A 14,435-nucleotide genomic window follows, 5' to 3' on the forward strand; every position below is an offset into this window, starting at 1 on the left:
TGTATAAGCACGCCATTGCTCCGCCGTTTCATCAAATGGTCCAAACGCTCCGGTTAGCATAGCCATTTTGTTTTCTTTTTTTTTTTTCTTTACAGTCCTTTTCCTCCACTTTTTTATTTTATTTTTACAGTCCTTTTCCTCCACTTTTTTATTTTATTTTTACAGTCCTTTTCCTCCACTTTTTTATTTTATTTTTACAGTCCTTTTCCTCCACTTTTTTATTTTATTTTTACAGTCCTTTTCCTCCACTTTTTTATTTTATTTTTACAGTCCTTTTTCTCCACTTCGTTTCACTGTATCGTTACTCCCCCGTTCTTATTTGTGTAACACACGAACCGCCACCTTTACAAGGCGATTACATCAGCACTAACCTGCGGGCCGCCATTAAGAAAAGACAGGAACTTCTTACTTTAAACATCGCCGATTCCAGTGCAAAGTGATGCGCAAGTCCGTCGTCCTTGTCGCCAGTTTTGTTGTGTCTCAAGGGGTTTTATACCCTTATCTATATAACAATTAAGAAGGACTCCAGGGTGGAGAGTTTAGTTAACGGCCATTTTATTTACAATGTGCTTCTTCACTCAATGCACTACATTTCCCATAGTGCATTGCAAATCACTACAGTATCCCATGTGGGACAATTCTAATACACATTCAAAATACACAACAGTGCTTTACAATGGTGCATTGCTGTCCACTTCAGAAACATGGTAATAGTATTAAATTTACATTCTTGCAGAAAGGTTTTCCTCTTTTTCTCACTTGGGTGCTTGCTGCTGGTCTTTCAGTCTCCCCCAGTGGCACAATGAGCCGATTCAGTGAGTAAATGAGTCACACAGACCAGAAAGGTCCCAGCTTCAATCCCGGTCTGTGCTGAGTTAACTGATCTCAAGCAGAGCAGTGGTAAGGGATCTAGAATTGATTTCAGCACCCCTGGGTTAGGGACGGGAGAAACTGGCCACTGTCCAGCAGCTCCTGCTGAAAGTTAGATGTGTGGATGTCGGGTAAGGACAAGAGCAGACTCCTGTGACACCTCCTGTGTTCAGATAGTCTGACATTAGACATTGTCAACACTCACACGATGAGTGATGGTTACGTGTGTGAGGTACTCGAGGGTGCACATGTAATTGTACCCCAGGAAGGAGTGGAGTGGAGTAAATTGGCAAAGAGAAAATAAAAGTATCCTTAGGCCTGTAATATTGTATTGTAATAATATCAGTGACGCCCAGTATCTGTAGCATTGTTCATACAAAATGAATTACTGACATTGAAGTACAATAACTTTACATCACAATGTCAATAATGAAATTATTAATTACTGAAATATATAATATAAACACAATACATCCTGAACAGTATTTTACAACCTGGTCCAGCACCAGGTGTTGGTTGAGTGAACAGTTTAACACCACAAATTTCTACTTTTTGTTACAGACAGGTAAGTGTGCTGAGAGCACATGTGCAATGTGCTTGAATGTAGAAGCATGTGAGCATCATCGCTTGAATGTCCCTGCTCTGCAAATGGCAACAAAGCCCACAATGGCTTTCACAGCCCCCAAACTTTAGCTAAGGGGATGGTATAACTTCAGTCGATTCAATTGCTGCAGAGTGAAACCTGTTTTGGTCACAGGCATGTAGTATAATGGCACATTAAAAACCTTTGAGGATCTTTATAAAAAAAAGTTCCCAAATTGAAGAAGTTTTTCGGTAAAAAAATTGACCAACATTCAGTGTTTGTTAATACAGCTGAATGAGATGCACATGGTAGCTCCTGACCGACACTGCTATTACTGAAATCCATGATCTATGCAGTTAATTACTTTACTACCTGGGAGACAACAAAAACTATCTGCGCCTTTATTGTCAGCCTCAAATGCTACAGTCAGATGCTATCCTTTAATTATGCAGACATGCTGTTTTCTGCCGTGGTAACATTATTCAAACACCAAATTAAGGATGCGCTGCATTCAATGTGACCTCAGTGCAGTATAGTCAAGTCTGTTAAACTGGCTTCCAAGCACAACAAGCTTCATCTTTAGGTCACTAACGAGTTTTCCTCTTGGTTGGAAGTTCTCTTGATTCTCTCAGCTATAAATCAAGTCTGTCCTGCTGCCTACTGATTCAAAAGCTGTATAATGTTTGAAAAATGAGTTCCCACACTTTGAAAATATGGTACATCTATGCATCCATGATCAGGCAAGAAAAACAGTTTTTTTTTTAAATTGTAGAAAATAGCATCCCCAATGTTTCAATGGGTAAATGTAGCACATGGCATGGTCCTGAGCCTGCCCAAGAAAGTCCCAGGTTTGATTTACGGTCTGTGCTGAGGTAGCATATCTCAGCTGAAATAGACATGGAGGTGCCATAATTGGCCTTAGTGCCCTGGGATAAGGAACATAAACAAAAACCAGCCACATTACCCACTCCTGACTGCTATTCAGTAAATCATGCTGGAAAGTGTACTTGTGTATATCACATGGGGCAGGACTGGGCTCAGTTGAGAACATTGATGCCAAATAGACCCCACAGTATAAACGATGGACACTTTCAGCAAGGGAACTGGTCATATTATAGAAACAGTTTCAACGAAAAGGGCTCGCTAATATAAATGTGTTATTACCAAATTAGAAACTTCTTCATACTTAAGAATCAATGTGTTATGGAACCGAGTGCGATCCAGTGCAATAAATACCAGATCAGTTGAAATATTCAAAAACGATTTGGATCAATTCTTGGTTTGCAAAAAATAGGAGATTGGTTCTGAGAAAGGACCTCCATGAAGATTCAAGTGGTTGGGCTGAACCGCCTATTCTCATTCCTCCATTCTTATAAACAATGGGGGCAAAATTAGGTCGCGCCCCCTTTGGGGTGCTAACCTTGCCGGGGGCGCTAAAGTTAGTGGCCCCGTGCCCGAAATTCACTGGTAGCGCCCCAAGAGGGAGGCAGGGTGCTACTGGAAGCGTCCCGCCTCCCTCTTGGGGCGCTGCGAGTGAATATCGCACTGCAGGCCTTCCTCCGCTTATTAAAGGAAAGGAGCCTAGCGCAGCGCGACCCAGGGCCCAGCTGGGCCACCAGGGACCAGAGTGCCGGCAAAAGAGCCCGGCACTCAAGAGGAGTGCCGGGCTCACGGAGCGCAGCTGGCACCCCGCGGGGGGGCTTCACAGGAGGCCGGGGACAGCAACGGGGGCAGGTGCTGGGCGGCCAGCAACAAAAATGGCCGCCCAGCACCTCCCCTTTAATTTGTGCTGCCCTGGCCGCACGTACACCCCCAACCCTGTCGGGCATAGCGTCCGGCGGTAAGTCATCGCCAGAGGCGCAGCAGTGCTAACGGTTACAGCCGCCGCTAACCTCCCACTGAATTTCGCGGGAGGCATTAGTGACGCCCCGCCCAGGCGCGAGTTGTGCAAATCAACCAAATTTTTCCCCCTTAAATTTTATTCAATAGTAATGGATGTTCTGGGGCATTGCTAATAGTAAGCTAGATGATATATTGTTTTATTAAGAGTGCTATGCTGTGTAATGGACAAGGTATTTTGCTTATAAGGCATGATTATGTCCCTTTAAGGCCATACAGTCTCACTGTTGTTATATAAACTGATACTCAGGACAATCAGAATTTAATTGCTGTTAATGAGAAAACTGTAGATTGGAAAATTCTTGCAAATTTCAGGATCCTGGTCAGAAACACCTAGCATTATGTGAATGGCTTTCTAACGTTTTATGTATCCCAGTGGAACTCGGGTGATATTGCTCCCAGTAGTTGATGGGTAGGGGAATAAATGGAAATGGGGTGCGGTGGGTTGGTATGAGAAAAATTGAGGTTTGAGTAGGGAAGGAAATTAATTGAGATGCAAGGTACTGCTTTTAGAAGAGATATAATAGATTAGCTTTCTTTAAATAAAGTGTCTTTCAGGATGTTGTTCATAGTAAGTCACAGGATATACTCTCTCTCTCTTATCTGTCTCTGATCTCCATGCTGGTTCTGTCTCTTCTTCGGTCTCTTTCTGTTCTTTTCTCTATGCCCTCTCTTATTTTCTCTTTCTTTATATTCTTTTCTGATTCTTTCTCTGCCCCATTCTTCTCTCTCTTTCTTTGTCCTATTCTCACTCTTTCTTTTGTTGTTTCTCTCCCTCTCCCTGTGGTGGGGAGTACGGGGCCTGGTCGGTGGGAGGTACAGGCAATCTTCTTCAAATTCAGCAATGGGATATTTTACGTCCTCCACTTCGGGCAGAATTTGGAAGTGCACAAAAAATGGGCAGAGATCCGGTGTTAGCAGCTCCCACTCTAAAATGTACCACGCCCACCCTGATAATGATGACTTTGCACCACCAGGGGGGTCATGAATTTCGGGACTACCCACTTTCACTACCAAATTAATTGTCTTACAGCACCAGTCAGCACTGCGCAAGTACAGTATGATCTCAAAACTTGATTATAAACTGAAGATTCATGAGTTCAACATTCTGTTGTTACTACTTTGCCAAAATCTAGCCTTGAATTCAATTAAACCTATATAGGTAGGGTCCATTATACACTGTCCCATTTATACTGAAATGGAAGCGTGCAGTCTGAGGTAGCACAAATATTACGCTGCATAAACACCTATGTTGTATACATAAAAACTAGATTTCCAGAACTGCAGTTTGTTGAACAAACACGTTCACAAATTACTTGTGCAACAAAACAATCAATGGGATGCATTTAGTATACAATTATTTCCACAATATTAATATCTCCAAAAGCAGGAATTATTTATCCGTTTACCTCTCTCTCAATCTGTGGTCAGCAAGATGTATAAATATAAATCCCATGTTTTTCTCCAAAAGAATGCAAAGAAAGTTACAGTTCAATTAAAGTATAAATTATAAACAAAACATTTACAGCTGGTCAGGCCAAGGATAATCTTTAAGCAAACAGAGTTGAAACAAATCAGGAAAAGTAAACTTCCCTGGTTTGGTAAAATGTTGTAGTTATGCAACCACCACAATATTAAAGGTCTTTGATAGCATTTGAATCCTTGAACAAGCAGAACAGATGGCATAAAAACAGAAAACGCTGGAAATACTCAGCAGGTCGATGACCGTTTGTCAGATGATCTGACAAAAGGTCATTAACCTGAAACGTTAACTCTGTTTCTCTCTCCACAGATGCTACCTGACCTGCTGAGTATTTCCAGCGTTTTCTGTTTTTATTTCAGATTTCCAGCATCCTCAGTATTTTGCTTCATAACAGATGGCAACTCAATTAAGAAATAATCAGTACAAATCTGCTTGAGACATGTCCTGCATGACAGAATGCTGGAGTATCTGCAATCAAAAATACCACAAAAGATGTAAATTAGTGACTGAAGGCTCCAAGCACAAGTTTAAAGTTCTGGGTTTTTTTTTACAACTGAAAAATGTTTTAACGCCAACTGAGGCATGTGTTCAATTATGTGGATTTATCACAAGTGGTAGACTGCTACACGATTTTCTTAAAGGAATGTAATTCCCATGCTCTCTGTTTTTTTTTCAGAAGTAGGGATCCATTCCAAGAACATCTCTGCAGACAGTCACTAGGGGGGAATTTTGCCAGCCCTGGGGAGGCGGGACTGCCGGGAAAATGGCAGAAACTGGAAGCAGGTACTGACTCCGCTCCCAACCCGCCTCCATGCCATCTTCCCGGGAGGCGGGTCCCTGAGTCGCACAGGGACCTGTCTCCTCGAGGCGGGAAGGGGATTAGAGCCAATTACCTGCCTGTTAACAGTTAGTTAACAGGCAGTTTTGAAGCTTATCCCCATTTTACGCCTGCAATTGCGGGCTTCCCGACGGCTGCGAACCTCGCCAGGGTCAGCGAGGCGAGCAGTGGGTCTGCGGGGGTGAGAGGGGTCGAAATGTCCGCTGTAGATGTGAGTGATGGGTACAAGTGTGGACAGGTAAGTATGAGAGGTGAGTGTAAGGTGTTGGAAAAAGTTTCCTTACCTTTGCTTCTTCCTGCAGGCTTCAACCTTTGAGGATCCAGAGGTGCCTCATCTCAATGGCAGAGATGACAGAATGGCTGCTACATTCTCAGACGCAACAGCCATCTGCTTTCTGCTGAGGAGAGAGGTATTGGTGAGTCTCTGTGCAAGGGCTCACCTTAGAAGAGATTGTCAGTGTTTGACAGTTTCTCAAAGCTGTCAAACGCTGACAATTCATCTGTCAAAATTTTTTCGACAGATGAAGCATCATACGCTGACGTCATCTGTCACCGGCTTTCCCTTAATTGGCTAGCAAGCCCGCAGGGCGGGCTTAACAAGGCCAATTAAGGGAAAATAGCGTGGGTTGGTCAGACGTCGCTGGGGGCGGGACTGAAACCCGGAAACCTTAAGTCCCACCTCCAGCACGTCTCCATTGAGAAAATCCAGCCCTATAACTCACTGGTTGCTCTTCTAGGACACCCATTTAAACAGAGCAGGAAGGGTGAAGAGTTATCTCCACAGGCTAAGCTGAAATTTTCCTCAAGTTGGTGAGAATATCTGTTGAGCCTGCAATCAGACATGGCAGCCGTCAGCGATTCCCGACTTGTAGCTGCATATCAGTGTTTACTGTCAAAAATCAGCACAGCATGACCCATCTTCTGTGGTTGCCCCAGATTGCCTCACAATTCTATTCTGCCCTCCCACCAAAAGGAGCTTGTGCGCACATGCAATAATCTGTGTTCCTTGCTGCCTGTCCTCTCTTCCAAAGTTGCTCCAGAATGCGCATAATTGTGTTTTGCACATGCACGTGACTCCTGCGCTAACTCAGCCGTAAAGCACCAGGAATGATCGAAATGCGAGGAGCTGCTGGGAAGTAACTCATTTTTTAGGTGGCCATCATGGTGATGTTTCAAATAGCCAATTAAATAAAAACTGTCCTCCTATCTTCATATACCTACATTCTCCCCTTAACATTTAACCAAAGTTCATTGGAATTTGCTCCGTTGGCCACTCAATATAAAAAGATAAAATACCGCTGCTCTCTCTATTCTTGTTCACAGTGAAAGGGAATAAAGGAATGCTGTTGATACTTGCCTACCGGCTGAGTGCCTGCACCATTTTCATGCAACTGGGATTTCCACTTCAGTGGGGAGAAGGAGAGACTCTGGTGTTGGCAGCTCTTCCTCTAAATTATTCCCTGCCCACCCAATATTCAGCATGGGCTGTCCTGCTTGGCAGGTGCCCTAAAGTTGTCACAGAATGCGACAGGAATATCAGCTGCACACATGCAGATCTTGAGCACATACATAGAACTTGTGTACTTAGAAGATCAAGACGTAGAATCAGTTTGGGTGGAGATAAGAAATAATATGGGGAAGAAGTCACTGGTGTGAGAGGTCTAAAGGCCCCCAAACAGTAGCCACACTGTAGGACAGAGTATAAATCAAGAAATAATAGAGGCTTGTAAGAAAGGTACGGCTATAATCATGGGAGATTTTAATCTTCATATTGATTGGACAAAGGAAATTGGCAAAGGTAGACTTCAGGAAGAGTTCTTAAGAGTGTATGCAGGATGGTTTCTTGGAACAATACGTTGTGGAACCAACCAGGGAGCAGACTATTTTAGATCTGGTAATGTGTAACGAGGCTGGATTAATTAATGATCGCGAAGTGAAGGATCCTCTTGGGAAGAGTGATCATAGCATGGTAGAATTTCAAATTCAGTTTGAGGGTGAGAAAGCTAGGTCTCAAACTAGTGTCCTGAACTTAAATAAAGGTAATTAAAAAGGTATGAATGCAGACTTGGTTAAAGTGGACTGGGAAAATATATTACAGGGTAAGACTGTAGAAAAGCAGTAGCAAACATTTAAGGAGATATTTCAGAACTCTCAGCAAAGATATATTCCAGTGAGAAAGAAAGACTCTAAGAAAAGGATGAACCATCCGTGGCTAACTAAAGAAGTAAAGGATGGTATCAAATTGAAAACAAAATCATACAATGTTGCAAAGAATGGTGGGAGGCCAGAGGATTGGGACATATTAAAAACCAGCAAAGGACGACTAAAAAAATGAGAAAGAAGATAGCTTATAAGAGTAAGCTAGCAAGAAATATAAAAACAGACAGGAAGAGCTTCTACAGGTATATAAAAAGGAAGAGAGTAGCTAAAGTGAACATTGGTCCCCTAGAGGATGAGTCTGGGGAATTAATAATGGGAAACAGGGAAATGGCGGAGACTTTGAACAAATATTTTGTATCGGTCTTCACAGTAGAAGACACTAAAAGCATCCCATTAATGGATAATCAAGGGGCTATTGGGGTGGGGGGGGAACTTAAAACAATCACTATCACTAGAAAGTACTAGGCAAACTAATGGGACTAAAGGTGGACAAGTCCCCTGGACCCGATGGCCTGCATTCTAGGGTCTTAAAAGAGGTGGCTGCAGAGATAGTTGTAATCTACCAAAATTCCCTGGAATCTGGAGAGATCCCAGCAGACTGAAAAACCGCAAATGTAACGCCCCTATTTAAGAAAGGAGGGAGACAGAAAGCAGGCAACTATAGACCAGTTAGCCTAACATCTGTCATTGGGAAAATGCTGGAGTCCATCATAAAGGAAGTGGTATTTAGAAAATCATAATATAGTTAAGCAGAGTCAGCATGGTTTTATGAAAGGGAAATCATGTTTGACAAATTTGCTGGAGTTCTTTGAGGATGTAACGAGCAGGGTGGATAAAGGGGAACCAGTAGATGTTGTGTATTTGGATATCCAGAAGGCATTCGATAAAGTGCCACATAAAAGGTTACTGCACAAGATAAGAGCTCATAAGGTTGGGGGTAATATATTAGCATGGATAGAGGATTGGTTAACTAACAGAAAACAGAGAGTCGGGATAAATGGGTCATTTTCAGGTTGGCAACATGTAACTAGTGAGGTGCCGCAGGGATCAGTGCTGGGGCCTCAACTATTTACAATCTATATTAATGACTTGGATGAAGGGCCCCCGAGTGTAATGTAGCCAAATTTGCTGATGATACAAAGATAGGTGGGAAAGCAAATTGTGTGGAGGACGCAAAGAATCTCCAAAGAGATATAGATAGGCTAAGTGAGTGGGCAAAAATCTGGCAGATGGAGTATAATGTGGGAAAATGCGAGGTTATCCACTTTGGTATGAAAAATAAAAAAGCAAATTAATACTTAAATGGGGAGAGATTACAAAATGCTGAGGTACAGAGGGATCTGGGGGTCCTTGTACATGAATCACAAAAAGTTAGCATGCAGATACAGCAAGTAATTAGGAAGGCAAATGGAATGTTGGCCTTTATTGTAAAGGGAATGGAGTATAAAAGCAGGGAAGTCCTGTTACAACTGTACAGGGCATTGGTGAGACCACATCTGGAGTACTGTGTACAGTTTTGGTCTCCTTATTTAAGGAAGGATATACTTGCATTGGAGGCAGTTCAGAGAAGGTTCACGAGGTTGATTCCGGAGATCAAGGGGTTGTCTTATGAAGAAAGGTTGAGCAGGTTGGGCCTGTACTCACTGAAGTTTAGAAGAATGAGAGGGGATCTTATTGAAACAGAAAAGATTCTGAAGGGGCTTGACAGAGTAGATGCAGAGAGGATATTTCCTCTCGTGGGGGAATCTAGAACTAGGGGGCATAATTTCAGAATAAGGGGGCACCCATTTAAAAAGGAAATGAGGAGGAATTTCTTCTCTCAGAGGGTCGTGAATCTTTGGAATTCTCTTCCCCAGAGAGCTGTGAGGCTGGGTCATTGAACATATTTAAGGTGGAGGTAGACAGATTTTTGAATTGTAAGGGAGTCAAGGGTTATGGGGAGCGGTCAGGGAAGTGGAGTTGAGGCCAAGATCAGATCAGCCATGATCTTATTGAGTGGCGGAGCAAGCTCAAGGGGCCAAATGACCTACTCCTGCTCCTACGTCTTGTGTTCTTATGTACTTGTCTGACAGGCAATTAGGTAGCTGTCATGCTTGCTTGTGATGAAAGGGCACCCAGTAATGTGCAAGTATTTTACGCCTTCAGGAGGAGATAGATTCATATAAATTGTGCTGAGACACTATGGGGGAGAAATTCGGTTGGTTGCGCCTCCAATTAGCGCCTAAAGAGGCCGAGAAGTGGGGTGTTAGCCAATTTTCGGCCGGGTGCAGTGAACCCAGCGCCTCGCCCCATATTGAGCATACATTTAGCGCCGGCACGAAATCTTAGCTCCCGCTCACGGGCGCAGGCAGATCATGACGTCATTTGAGTGTGCAACGCCTTTTGGGTGCCCTGGACCGGAAATTCAGTGGCGCCCCCCTCCGTGGTGCCTGGCGCTAATAAGGACAGCTTACCTGGAGCCTTCCCCAGTCGCTCTCAGGCTGGAGGGGCGTTATTTAAAGGGCACTGGTGTGGTTTAAAAGCGGCAGCCTTTTTGGCTCACAACTTCTTCGAGAGTTACAGAGAGTTGCTGGGCTGCACACTGCGAGCCATTTCACCACTGAGCCAGCGCTGGCAGAGGAACTTCAGCCTTCTGACCATCACCTTGCTGTTGGTGAGCATTTCCAACGGCAAAACTTTCTTTGTGCACTTATTATGGGGGCTGCATTGGAGGGGAACGTCCTGCTGCTGAATCATCTGGAAAGGGCACAGAGACGCAGGGAGGGGCAGGCATGGTCAGACGGAGGAGGACCAACAGACGTCGCCACACTAGACCTTACGCTGCCAGGGTTTTCCGACAGCAGTTTTCCTACATGAACATGTCGGAGGAGCAGTGTATCAGAAGGCTGCGCTTTAGAAAAGAGGTGGTGACTGAGCTGTGCCACCTGCTTCAGCCAGATCTGCAGCCTCAGATAAGGTGCAGGACATCTCTGTCGGTGGCTGTGAGGATGACTGTTGCCCTAAACTTCTACGCAAGCAGCTCCTTTCAGGCCGCAACTGGGGACATAGCCAACATCTCGCAGTTTGCGGTGCATTGCTGCATCCGTCAAGTGACTGATGCCCTGTTTAAAAGGAGGCGGCAGTACATCTCCTTCCCAATGACCCCGGACAAGCAGCGGGAGCGCGCAGAGGGCTTCACTGCAATAGCGGACTTCCCCAGGGTGCAGGGTGCCATTGACTGCACGCACGTGGCTTTGCGGGCGCCTGTAGAGAATCTGGAGGAGTTCCGCAACCGCAAGGGGTTCCATTCCTTGAATGTCCAGCTGGTCTGTGACCACCGACAGCTGATCCTCGCAGTGAATGCGCAGTTCCCAGGCAGCAGCCACGACGCCTTCATCCTGCGCCAGACTTCTGTTGCAGACCTTTTCGAGGCCCCGGCTCACCCAGGGGGCTGGCTTCTCAGGGACAAGGGCTATCCTCTGTGCCCGTGGCTGATGACCCGCCCCTTTAAGAGCTGGCTGGCGTCAGTGTGTTTCGGGGAAAGTGATTATTGACAGCACCTGCGCTGCGCCCCGCTGCCGCGAAATTGGGTTGCGCCGCCGGGTTAGCGCCTTAAGAGTATCGTGCAGCGCCTGATTTAGTGCCGCAATCACCTTCAGGGGCGCTGCAAACCAATATCGCGCCAGGTGGCGCTAAATTGCGCCTGGCACTAAACTTTGCGCCTCGCCAGGACTAGCGCCCCAAACAGGACTATACCCAATTTCTCCCCCTATATGATATAAAATATATCAAGATGAAATGTGCCACAGAGATTGATGTAAAATCTACTGAAGAGCGATGTAATCTGTACAGTTAGGGATGTGACATATATGCAACCGTCAGTGTTAAGACTACTGCTCTAGGTGAGGAAGGGGAAAATGGCAATAATCTTGGAGGACAATGGCAGGAACCACGGACTTGCTTTGGAGCTACCCCTTGTGAGGCTGCTTGAGGTACACAACCTTTGATCTAGAATGCAACTGTGATTTTTATCCAAAAGAAGGGAATTCCTAGTAAGACCAAAAACTACCGAGGCATCTTGCTGATATCAGTGGTCTTTAAAGTGATTCACATTTCATCATATCTTGCATATCAGATGTCGGAGAGGCTCGCAAAATAATCAGAGGGGAATAGGCTGTATTTTGCTCTTCTGAGAAATGTGTACGGCAAAGTTGTGGTTTTATACAAGATCATGGAGTGTTGTAAGGTTCGGGGGAAATCCACTTGAATTGTTTTCATTGAATTTTATGAGTCTTTCGCTCGAGAAGCGCTTGCAGCCCTGATGAAGCAGCAAGAAACTATGGGAGTTGATGGCCAAATCTTGGATTTAGTCTTACCCCATCTTCAAGATTTGTGTAAAGGTAGATAGATATTTCGGTGAATCTGTCTCTTCAAAAGAGGAGTCAGACTGTCACACATCTTATTCAATGATGTGGTGGATGGCAGCCTTGAAGTATCTGATCTAGACCTTCCTGTAATATGCTTCTTTTTGCACATTATATTGCATTGTTGGCAGACTCGGGCAGATCTAGTGCATTCTACTCATTTTTGGCCTCAAAAACAGCATTACAGTAACTGGAAATGCTGGGATGATGCAAACTTAAATTCTCTTATCAGAAATTATTTAATCCTTCATAAGATTCATGAAAAAACTTCTTAAATTTAAAAAACATTTCAAACTATACTTCAGCAGTATATGATGACATGTATTACAGTAACCTAAATAACTGTAACACAGCTTTCTGACATTTTCCAAAAGGTCTATTTGGATTGTGAAGTCTCCTAAGATTTGGATTACAGGAATTATGAGTACCTTAATCTACAGCATCAAGAATGTTCTAGCAACGACTAAAGTTGTGTTCGAAAATTATAAACCTTCCCAAAGGTTTGATTTACTCTCAGCAGATTTAATTTATAGTTTAAACATAAAGGGGGTGAAATTCGGTGGGGCGGCAAACGAGGCGGCAAGCTCGCCTGGGCACCGGAATTAGCGCAGTGATCGGAGCAGTTGCGACCGCCGGAAATTCAGTTTGAACGCCCCAAGAGGGACACGGGGCGAGGCTCGAGGCGCTCCGCGTCCCTCTTAGGGCGCTGAAACTGAATATCGCAGCGCAACGTGCCGCACTGCAGGCCTTCCTCCCATTCTTAAGGGGGAGGGGCCTGCACCAGCGCGATCGGAGATCGCGAGTGCCGGCAAAAGAGCCCGGCACCGAGGAGAAGTGCCAGGCTCTCGGAAAACAGCTGGCACTGCCGCGGGGGGAGATCAGGAGGCCGGGGACGGAGGTGCTGGCAGGCAGCCGCCGAAAAAAACAGCCGCCCCGCACCTCCACCTTTATTTGCGCCACTGCCGCCACAGGTAGGCCCCGTGAACCGGGTGCGAGTTGCGAACGGTGCTACAGAGGCGGACGCTACCGAATATCGAGATCGGGGCGGTAGCGGGGCGCTGCGTACACCAATGACGTCATCGGTGGCGGAGCAGCGCAACAGGCTAATGCCGCCATTAGCACCCCAGCTAAATATCGCGGGAGGCGTGGCCAGTGGCGCTAAAGCCACTGAGTGCCCTCTTTAGGCGCTAACTGGTGGCGCAGCCCACCGAATTTCTAGGCCAAACTGTTTCTGCCCCTGCCACAGCACTGAAACGGTCCTTATCAAAGTCACAAATGACATCCTATGCGATTGTGACCACGGTAAGCTATCCCTCCTCATCCTCTCGACCTGTTTGTAGCCTTTGACACGGTTGACCACGCCATCCTCCTCCAAAGCCTCTCCTCCATTGTCCTGTTGGATGGGACTGCACTCACCTGGTTCCATTCCTATCTATCCAGTCATAGCCAGAGAATCACCTGCAATGGCTTCTCTTCCCGCTCCTGCACCGTTACCTCTGGTGCCCCCAAGGATCTATCCTTGGCCTCCTCCTATTTCTCATCTACACACTGTCCCTCGGCGACATCCCAGCTCTACCTCACCACCACCACCTCTTTTGACCCGTCCATTGCCTCTGATTTGTCACTCTGCTTGTCAGACATTGGATGAGCAGAAATTTCCTCCAATTAAATATTGGGAAGACCGAAGCAATTGTCCTTGGTCCCCGCCACAACTCCGTTCCCTAGCCACCGACTCTATCCCTCTCCCTGACCATTGTCTGCGGCTGAACCAGACTGTTCAAACCCTAGCATCCTATTTGACCCTGAGCTGAGCTTCCGACCCCATATCATCTTCATGATGAAGACCACCTACTTCCACCTCCGTAACATCGCCCGCCTCCGGCACTGCCTCAGCTCAGCTGCTGCTGAAACCCTCCTCCATGCCTTTGTTACCTCTATTCCTATTCGCAGAGCTGGCCTCCCACCTTGCACCCTCCGCAAACTTGAGCTCAACCAAACTCTACTGCCCATATCCTAACTCGCACCAAGTCTGTTCATACATCATCCCTGTGCTCGCTGACCTACAGTGGCTCTCCAATTTTGGCCTCTTGCACATCCCCATTGGCGGCCGTGCCTTCAGCTGCCTAGCCCTAAGTCTTGCATTCCCTCTTTAAACCTCTCTGCCTCTCTTCCTTTAAGATGCTCCTTAAAACCTACGTC

General features: G+C 45.6%; 1 protein-coding gene across 6 annotated transcripts in view; it reads right to left on the reverse strand.

The window, feature by feature from the left end:
• wdr25 (WD repeat domain 25) overlaps positions 1–14,435 on the reverse strand; it is a 157,257-nt gene that overhangs the window by 84,683 nt on the left and 58,139 nt on the right. The gene's annotated exons all lie outside the window — the stretch shown is intronic.

Source organism: Somniosus microcephalus, chromosome 12 (assembly GCF_052327205.1).
Source record: "Somniosus microcephalus isolate GS21.2 chromosome 12, FLI_Smic_1.0, whole genome shotgun sequence".
Taxonomy (NCBI): domain Eukaryota; kingdom Metazoa; phylum Chordata; class Chondrichthyes; order Squaliformes; family Somniosidae; genus Somniosus; species Somniosus microcephalus.